Consider the following 10,193-nt stretch of genomic DNA (forward strand, 5'->3'; position numbering starts at 1 on the left):
CTGTTTACACTTTTTTCACTAGCAAACTATCGAAACCATCTCCAAAGACTCCAGCTAAAAGACTGCTTATGTACAGACTGAAAAAAATTAATGTGAAGAGTACAAAATATTTCTCGAAGCCAGACAAAATTTCTACAGCTGTGTTTTTGCGGAGATAAAGATTACTTGGAGAACGTGGAAGACTCGACGATCTCAATAACTCTGATTCTGCTGAAATGATTCTAATACATGAAGAAGGACCTTACAGGAACGTCGCACTTGTAATTACGGCACAGTTTGCGTTATCAAGTCCTGATGCAGGATCTACAATTATATAACATGAAGCAGTTATCGAAACCATACAATCTATACCGCTAAATAGAAAAAGAAAAGCTCAAGAAAGCATCAAAGTTATGAGTAAAAATCATCAATTGAATAGACCACAACAACGTCCAGCAGAAATCGACAATTTCGATGAAATTCGCAAACTTCCAAGCAAATCCATACAGTCTTTACATTTGCCCAATGATGAAACACAGCAGGTACAGAATCATCAAATAGAAAATAGAGATTTTGGATAGTCGATACATCCACAAAATCTTCATGATGGTGATGATGGCGAATATGCAGAGTTAGTCATTGAAGATGAACAATTTGAAAATAAAGATGATTTCAATTTAGAGAAGATCTCACTAGCAGAAGATAATTCGAGCCATCCATATATCTGCTATCGTTTACATTGATATGCGCATAAATTATTCCAAAAGATGTTAGTGAAAAATTTTTTTGGTAACATTTGTAATGTTTGGGATCGCCTATGGTTTTTAAATGATCTGAAAACTGGACAACTTAAAGAAAAAAATCTACGTAAACAAATTACGGTGTTTTGAAATTGTATTTTTTTTAATTTAATTATCTGATACCTTATTAATTCTTGTCGTATGATATTTTTTTCAGACATTTACAAACGTGGCTGAAGTCAATATGTATAAAATTTGAAATGTCGGTGTTAAAAAAGGCAAAATCCCGTCTTTGGCAATCCTCAATGGTTTCAAATATCCAGAGAGACCAGCAGACTAATCAGAATTAGACATCATTGCTGAATTATTTATTTCACCACGGCTTCCTTTTATGCAGATACGTAGATTGCGGCATTGTAACAATTAGTTTGTTATAACCAAACAAATAATTAATGTACCTGTCTAGTTAAAAATATGACAAGTCTTTTATCCAGACTATTACCAGTCAAGAAGAAGATTTTTGTATATATGTACACACCAAGAAAAATCTTTTTCATAAAACGATTTATCTTCATTGGTTGGTTAAAAGGTCTGTTATCAAACAATGGTTAACATATTTGGTCCAGACACCTTTATAGAAGTATTTTGATATCAAAGTAGATGATGCTTGGTTTACAACTAATGATAACATTATAATGAGCACATTACAATTGATGAGAGTCTCATAGCCTAACAGCAAACTCTTATGTGGAACATAGATAAATTCTTTCAAATCGATCCAGATGAAAATACAGTTTCAAAAAGTTTACTGTTTGATAAATACGCAGAGGAATTGTTGTTTCCAGCAATTTACTTACATGAATTTCTTGTATTCCGAGACGACATTACGGTTACGCTATTTATGATGGCAACCAGTGAATTGCGTTGTTCTGATAAGAGAGGAGTGAAACCAAATAAACTTTTTTATACTGCGATGAAAACATTGCGTCTAATTGTAAGAGTTTGTGATTGTTTAAAAATTGGGTTCAAACATATCGGCACGTACAACAATATATCTAAAGAGAGCAACTTCTATCTGAAGATAATATTAGCGCCTGTTTAGAGAGATATTAGTTTTTATGAAATCGATTCCTAATTCTGCAGCTTACTGATTTGCGCGTAAGCGAGATCTATTAGTAATGATGTGCTAGTTGGGAAAACCAACCATGTTTTTGACTATTAGTTCTAATTAAATTGGGTGACCGCTTCTTTTAAAGCTTCTTCAAAGACTTAAAAATAAAGGAGAAATACTGACAGATGAGCAGATTGAAACATTAAATTACTTTCAAAAAACAATCTTAGTCAATGAAAATGCCGTAAGTTGCGCAATTTACTTTAATAAGTTGGTTAATATCATCGTATTAATTTTACAATCAAAGGAAGTAAGACCGTTTGGAAAATATAGAGTTCTAAATTACTTTAAACGCATTGACTTTTAACATAAGGGTAATCCACATTTCTATTTATTATTATGGTTGGATAATAAACCAAAGGATGCGTTTGGAGTCACTTATGAAGAAGCGATTGCCTTAATTAATAATCTTATCTCAGTAAGTTCATCAGAAGCTTCTGGACGCATAAAATTTCAAACTCATAAGCATTCATTTACATGCTATAAAAATACTTGTGATAATGCTCGGAAATGTAGATTCGAGGCACCTTTCTTGCCTATTCGTAAAACAACTATTATTATACCACTAGTGAAAGAAAATCCTGAGTAGAGAAGACTAAAATTATCATTCAAAAATATACGAAGAAACTTAGAAGATAATGATTACAACAACACTAAAACTTTAATCAAGCTATTCACATAATATTAGATGACGATTATATAAACATCTTACGAGTTGGAATAACTCGACCGAGAGCTTTTATAAGACGGCAACCTTCCAAAAATTGGCATAATTGTCTTAATCTTTTAATTCTTAACGTAGTTGGGTTCAATTCATCACTAAAGAATATTAACACGTTCGTCGCTAAGCGCTTTTTTCTCCCGAGGCCCAAATTAAACTGTCGGAGCGCCGAAACATAAACAGAGCGATAAGCGGGAAATAGCAGGGACGTAACTCGAGTATCGTTTTCCATTAATTAATTCATGATATTCCATTCGATACTTTGATATTCATTCGATACATCGATAATTTTTCTTTTGATATTTTTTTATCTACCTATATTTACTTTTTTATCTATCTATATTTTTTATCTATCTACAGTTCTACCCTTTGTTGTATTCTAAACAATTTTTTTCCTTTTGTTGAATTCTAAACAATTTTTTTCCTTTTGTTGCATTCTTTCTTTATAACTAATATTTAGTTCTAAAATGGGGAGAACGATAAGGTTTTCAACTAGTGGACTGTCTAGGATCTCTCAGCAGTTATCGCAGATCCTTCATTTGAGAAGCATACTTTTATACTCAAAATGTTCATTGGAAAGCGTAAAAATATAATTGAAAGTGAGGAGAGCAGTGATGAGGAAGTAGTGAGTTTTAGAAGAAAAGTGCTAAATAGAATCTCATCGAGTTCAAGCTCCGATACTGAGGAATCATATCCAAGTGAAGACCTTGACCACATGTTAGAAGAACTTGCTCTGGACGAAGAAGAGAAGCTGAACTCTATTGATTATTCATTGACCATTTTAGTCACGGAGACCAACAGATATGCAAGCAAAAATTGCAACAAGATACGACTGAACATGCTCGATTGAAGAGGCGGAAGCCCAAAACTTGTGCAGAAAAAAAAAATTTATAGGACTAATGATTTGGATGGGTCTGGTAAAGACACCGCTCAATACATGTTGGTCAAAGGACACGATCTACAACTTCGCATTTCCGCGCAGTCAGATGTCCCGTAATCGTTTTGAGTTTCTGTTAGCAAACTTGCATTTTGCAAATAACGAAACGATAGAAGAGGGTAACAGACTCGGAAAAGTTTTGCCACTCCTAAACCTATTGGTAGATAATTACCAGAAAGTCTTTTCACCAGTGAAGATATTGTTATAGACGAAACAATGATTCCTTGAGGGGACGACTCATATTCAGGCAGTATGTCCCAACGAAAACCCACAAATATGGTATAAAACTGTTCAAATTGTGCTTTACCGAATGATATAGATGGTCGGAGAAAGTATATTCTGGACGAGATACCAGCGAAAGAAGGCAAGTTGGCCTAGCGGAAAACGTCTGCATTGAACTAGCAGATAAATTGATAAATGAGGGACGAACTTTGTTTGTCGACAACTTTTATATCAGTTATGAGCTAGCACTAAAATTTTTACAATTCAAGACGCATGTCGTTGGGACTGTGCGATATAACAAAAAATTTATGCCAAAATTTGTAATGTCATACCGACTGAAGAGAGTGATATAGTATCAATAAAGACGACAACGGTATTGTGGTGCTGAGGTGGAGGGACGTTCGCGATGTTAGGATGTTATCAACAAAACATCCACCTATCATGACATCAACAACGGATTCTTCTCATCGTGGACGTCCTCCTAAAAAGAAACCTTTGGCGGTAATTGCTTATAATAATGGAAAAAATGGCATCGACAGGAGCGACCAGATGGTGTCATATGCCACAACGATACGGAAAAGTATCAAGTGGTATCGAAAATTAGCACTACATTTGCGTTTGGGTACCAGTGTAGTAAATGCTCACATCGTATACTAGAGAGTCAAAAATAAAAAAATTGGAATAAGACAATTTCGAGAGTTGCTTGTAGCCGAATGGTTGTCCCGGAAAATTCTACTAGAACAAGGAACGTGTCCATAAGCTGGAGATTCGTACAATGAGCAGGGCAAGTCTGTAAGAAGGACGTGCGCCCTATGTTACCAGAAAAAGACAAACTGCTGAACGACAAGAAGCAAAAAAAATGTAAAAAAAACTACGACTTATTGTTCCAAGTGTCCGAATTCACCACAAATGTGTTGACAATGTTTTAACGCACACCATACGAGATAGTATAATGCAATATGTTATCTTATATAAATTAGTAAAAATTATAGTATAATATGTATATTTGTAGTATTTTTCTGTTGTATATCCTATATTTATATTTCAATACTGATTTCATTAAATTCGTTTTAAAAATCCACCTGAAAGTCGTATTAACTGGAATAAGAAGAGCGTCACCCATATTTGGGTGACGGGGACCCCACGGAAACACACTCGTCACCCAGATCTGGGTGACGTGGCGACGAACGTGTTAATGAGCCTAGTACCTCGTTAAATATATCAATAAAACAAACAGAGGAATTAGCAATTTACAACAGAAACTCGTTAAGATTATGAATGAGAATCCAGACTTTGATATTATCGATGATACAAATATAATATATTCCTACCTACTGGCCACAACAACGAGATCGAATCAGAAAAACTCTAAAAGAACTAGCACAACTTGATGGTGATGATACACGTATATGGAAGGAGAATTGGTTTGACAAGTACGAAAAGAGATCTGTTAAACTTGACCACTTCACTCTAGCCCAGTTTGTTTATCGGTATAATGTCACTGCTAAAGGAAATGTAAATCAATGGAAATTTCCTAAAATTTTAAGATACAGAATTTTTGATATGGGAAAATAATTAAAAGAATATAACAGGGAAATAGTTACTCTACATATTCTTTTTAGGATTAAAGAAATTAATATTCTGTCAAACATAATTTCCACGTATTTTTATGAAAATGAAGCCGTTATAATGGAACGAAGAAATGAATTTGAATCTAATATAGATATTGAAAAAATTATGGAAATTTGCGCGTTATTATGTAAGTAAGAAATTGAGCTCAACGATTCAAAGGTTCATCGAAATCAGGTTATTGTCGAGCAAATTTCTAATCCATATCAACATCTTTTTAGAGATAGTAATTCAAGAATCAACGATGACATAGTAGCAGCGACGATGAATAAGCTCAGAGCAATATGGAAAAAGAAAGACAACTTGATAGAGACTCAAGAGTTTCTCGAGCTCATGAGAAAGTCAAACACAAAGCAGTTTGAGTTTGCACAACATATTATATATTTGTTAGCTTCCAAGAATCAACGTCCGTTATAACTATTCTTAACTGGTCCTGCTAGATATTGGAAAACATTCCTCATTAAACTCATTATAAAAATTTGTAATCGATTTACTTATAAGGATGGTTATTATAATGCTTATCTTACATGTACATCTACAGGGAAGCCTGTGCAGTTGCTATAGGAGGCACGACTGTTCATACTGCATTCAAAATCATCTTTTAGTTTTCAAACACCATTATCAAACGAAGTTAAGGGCTTATGTAGATTTTCTTCAAGTACATCAAGAAGATACTTATTTATAAAATCAGCATGATTGGGGCGAAAATGTTTGAACGTATTGATCTGAGACTAAAAGAAAAAAAAGCGATTTTGGTTCTGCTTTTGGTGGATTACACATATTTTTCATCGATGATTTGAAGACACACGACAAGAAAATGCTGAATTCACATCACTGTTTGCAAAGATTGGTAATGGAGATCATTTAGATGAACAACAGTTGCAAATGATTGAGTCAAGGTTCTGTTCAGAAGAAGAAGCGGAAGAACGCTGTCATAGTGGAATTCGTTTATTCAATGAAAACCGTTTAGTAATTACTTATAATTTAAAAATCTTTGGTTCATCTAAAGAAAAGTCAAATTCAATAGCTGATGACGAAATAATAGAATGTAACGGTGATCGCGAAAAGAAAGGGTTGTAGAAAAAGCTTTATAAACTCAGTAAAATTGACAAAGGAGGATAACTCTACGAAATTATTTTCGTTGTAGATAAGCTTTAAATGATAACAACAAACATCGATATCCCTGATATTTAGCAAATTAGGTTGTAGGTAAATTGTCATATATTGAGTTGGGTACTCAAAATAAAGTACTGCGAGTTTGGCTTCTATTTCCAAGCGGTGTTGGTGAAAAAACTCGTAGAATAATAGCTAATTATTCGAACGCATAAAGAATCAGTAAAGAATTCGTTTCTATCATCAATAGATCTGCAACAGTGCCTCTCAACCGAAATAAATCAATTCATGCTAAAAGAAATTATTTCTCACTCAAAGCAACTTACGAGTTGACAATATATAGTCGCAAGGAGGAACATTTGATAAAATTGTGTACAAATACAACAAGGCACATTCACAACTTTAGGTCTACAAAGCCTTATCCAGGGTCACGTTTCAAGAAGGACTTCATATTTTTTCTACTGATAACCGTCAACGTTTTTACCATGGAAGACGAATCAACGAAACGATGCTTCTATTATGTCAAGAGCTTATCGCAACAAGGAATCGGTTGAAATTAAAAATTTCAGATGTATATCACAGTATATACAACCAGATATTAATCGTGGGGACAACGTTAATATTTGTCAAAATGTTAAGGATTCACACCATGAGCCTACTGGCAATAATGATACTTACTTAGGAAGAACTGCCAAGCATTTTAGCTATCACCTTCTAATTTGGGAGACATATGTGCCGTGAGATGTATTTTTCTTAATGGTAAACACATTGTAATCGTCACAATTTATATTTCCGTCAATCAAAATGTTACAGATGTAATAGATTTCACTAACGAGACATTGTTAGCTTATACAGAAGATGGATCAAAACTATTAAGAAAATAATATCATGTACTTCCACTTATACTTGGCGGCGATTTTAATATTGATTTTGGAAAAGATGATAGATTGAGATTATTAAAATTTTAAAAATTCGAACCTTATTTGGATTTTGTTTCTGGTAGAATACTGGGGACGAAAAGGTACAACCATTGATGGGGTTATTTCACGATTCGTAAACAACGTATCTACCGACGTTAATGTGTCGTATTTTTGTTACAAAAAACTTCTTGTCACAGTGATTAATAATGACGACACTATTTATCTAATTAATATTCAAAATGATAATAATAGTTAGGATAATAATATTAACATAAATAAATAAACCTTTTCTCCTAACAATGTATTTATGTACGATATGTAAGTGTGAGATTGTACGGTCGTGCTGGTTCTCACTACCGTACTTTACACTCTCTCGTACGCTTTCTCACTCTGCTTGAAAAAGGACTGTTATCCTTTTGCACTTCCACGTTGTAAGGACGGAAGAAGTTTATCCTGAAATAATACACTTCAAATGTATTGAATTGAAGTTATATATTAAATACTCGTTATACAACAGATCAGTGTGGCGCTGGGATCCTGTATCACTATCTGTCCGAATTTCGTTGTTTGTTACTAACAGTTACCTCTGATTTTTACTGCTAGCTGAAGTTATGTAATAGATTGACTTATGTACATATCATCTGTACGTGATTCCGCCTAACGAGTATGGACAACTGAAGCAACTAACTTGCGACATAGCGGTCTTCCCCCGCCACTTCAAAGGTATGTCCCACCAAGGGCACTGTTGTGACCTTGAAGTGAGGGTAGCTGACCAAATACACACTCAGTTCTAGAAATAAGGATAAGATACTGAACGCGATAGCTATGTATATATCGATAATCTTCTGTTTGTCGACGACGAAAACCCTCGTGATCCTAAATAAATATTCTCTATTTATTGTGTGTAGATTCTTTTGCCTGGTATCATTATCTTTGTGAATGCTATTCATGTTTCTTTGATAAATTCCCTTAAGTGTTCCGACAATGACGGAACAGTAAGATATATTTATGTAAAATTATTGATTTATAATATTTTGCCGAATAGCCATAAAACATGTAAATATAATAAAAATATATACATTCTTTAAGGATTAATAAATATTTACCCTTTTTATCTACAGCACAGAAAAAAAGGCATACTTTAATCTAGAAACAAATTTTTAATTTAAGAAAATTTATAGAAAGAAAGGTTTTTCTAGCTTTATTTTGATATCGGTCTTTTTTAAATCTAGAAAGTCTTTTTTCAATACCCTTTCAAAGACAATCGTTCTTAAGAAGTAAACTTCAGTCGTGTTTTTTCTTTTTCTAACTTGTCTCATTCTTCAGCTTTTTCACCTCCTTTATTATTTCGTCAATGATCAGATTGAAAAAGATCCGGCTTAGACTGTCGCCCTGTCTTATTCTATTTGTTATCGGGATTTTTTTCGTTGTCATATGTCCAGCACTTATCCTAGTTGTGTTGTTAGTATTGAGTTCCTTTATTATTTGTCTCATGGTGCAGTCTATTTCTCTAACACTAACGATCTGCAGTACGCCCCTAAGCTTCACTTTGTAAAACGCTTGTTGAAGATCAACGAAGAACGTGTATATAGGTTTGTCGAATTCTATGGCTTTTTTGGCTATTTTTCGTAGTATGAATATTACATCATACTTACGGTTCTTCGCTTAATTCTGACCGTTCTATTACTTTCGCAAATATTTTCTTTATCACTATTTTTACTGCCCTTAGGAGACTGATTCTGCGGTAGTTCTTCGGTTCTGTCTTCGTTCCTTTTTTAAAATGGAAACTGTTATGATCTCCTTTCATTGAATTAGAACTATTTGCGCGTTTTATATTTTACTGAAAAAGGTACTTATATACTTTGTTAGTTATCTTCCCCATATTTTATTAGTTCGTTTCTTATCTCATCTGCTCCTGGTGTTTAGCGGCTTTTTAGTTTGTCTATTGTTTTCTGTATTTCTTCAAATGAGATAGTGTAATCGCTTAATGCCTCCTCTTCTCCCTCGCTTCTGTTATAAGTCTCCTTCGTCTCGTTTTTGTACAGTTAAGTGAAATGTTTTTCCCATTCATCTGTTGTGATTTTGGCGGACTGCACGAATTCGTTTACATGTTTTCTTCGGTTGCGTAGCATGTTCCATACTTTTTTCTGTGCTCTGTACAGGTCATGTTCTATGTCAGCTGAGCATTTTTCCTAATATTCCCATTTGATTTTCATTCTTTCATTGTTTACCATATGTCTGATTTGTTGTTAAAATTCATATTTTCTCATTTTGCTTTAATATTTTAGATACGCGTTCCTTCTTTCCTCTGCTAAGGTCCTTACATCTTCCTTATTGGATTATATTTAGTTGCGAGCGTAAAAAAACACGTTTTTCAAGAATTTTTTTTAGAAACACCTTTTATTTAACATTTATATGAAAAACATGTACTTATAGCCATATTTCTTAAACTTTAAGACCCCGTTGTTCGATTTCAAAAATATAATATTGTACTTCTCCTGTAAAAGATCTCCTGGAAGTCCTCCAGAAAAAAGTGTCCGGCGGTGATCACAATATCTCTGGTTTGGATTGTGTAAAAAAAAAAAAATCAAGGAAATTTCTTTAGTCGATAAATGAATACAGGTTTTAACACGAAGAAATAGAATAATTTTGATTTTTAAAAAAATGGTGTCTATTTGAATAAAATGTTTCGTTTTTTACTGAAATTTTTGCTCCAAATTGCTAAAAAAAAACTGATATGTTTACTTATGTACGCACGAAA

The 10,193-nt window shown here is 33.6% G+C and overlaps 1 pseudogene; it reads left to right on the forward strand.

Annotated features, from left to right (window-relative positions):
- Positions 1-3,510: 3,510 nt before the first annotated feature.
- On the forward strand, positions 3,511-4,427 carry LOC122523742 (annotated as a pseudogene).
- The last annotated feature ends 5,766 nt before the right edge of the window (positions 4,428-10,193 follow it).

Source organism: Polistes fuscatus, unplaced genomic scaffold (assembly GCF_010416935.1).
Source record: "Polistes fuscatus isolate 324 unplaced genomic scaffold, CU_Pfus_HIC Scaffold60, whole genome shotgun sequence".
Lineage (NCBI taxonomy): Eukaryota > Metazoa > Arthropoda > Insecta > Hymenoptera > Vespidae > Polistes > Polistes fuscatus.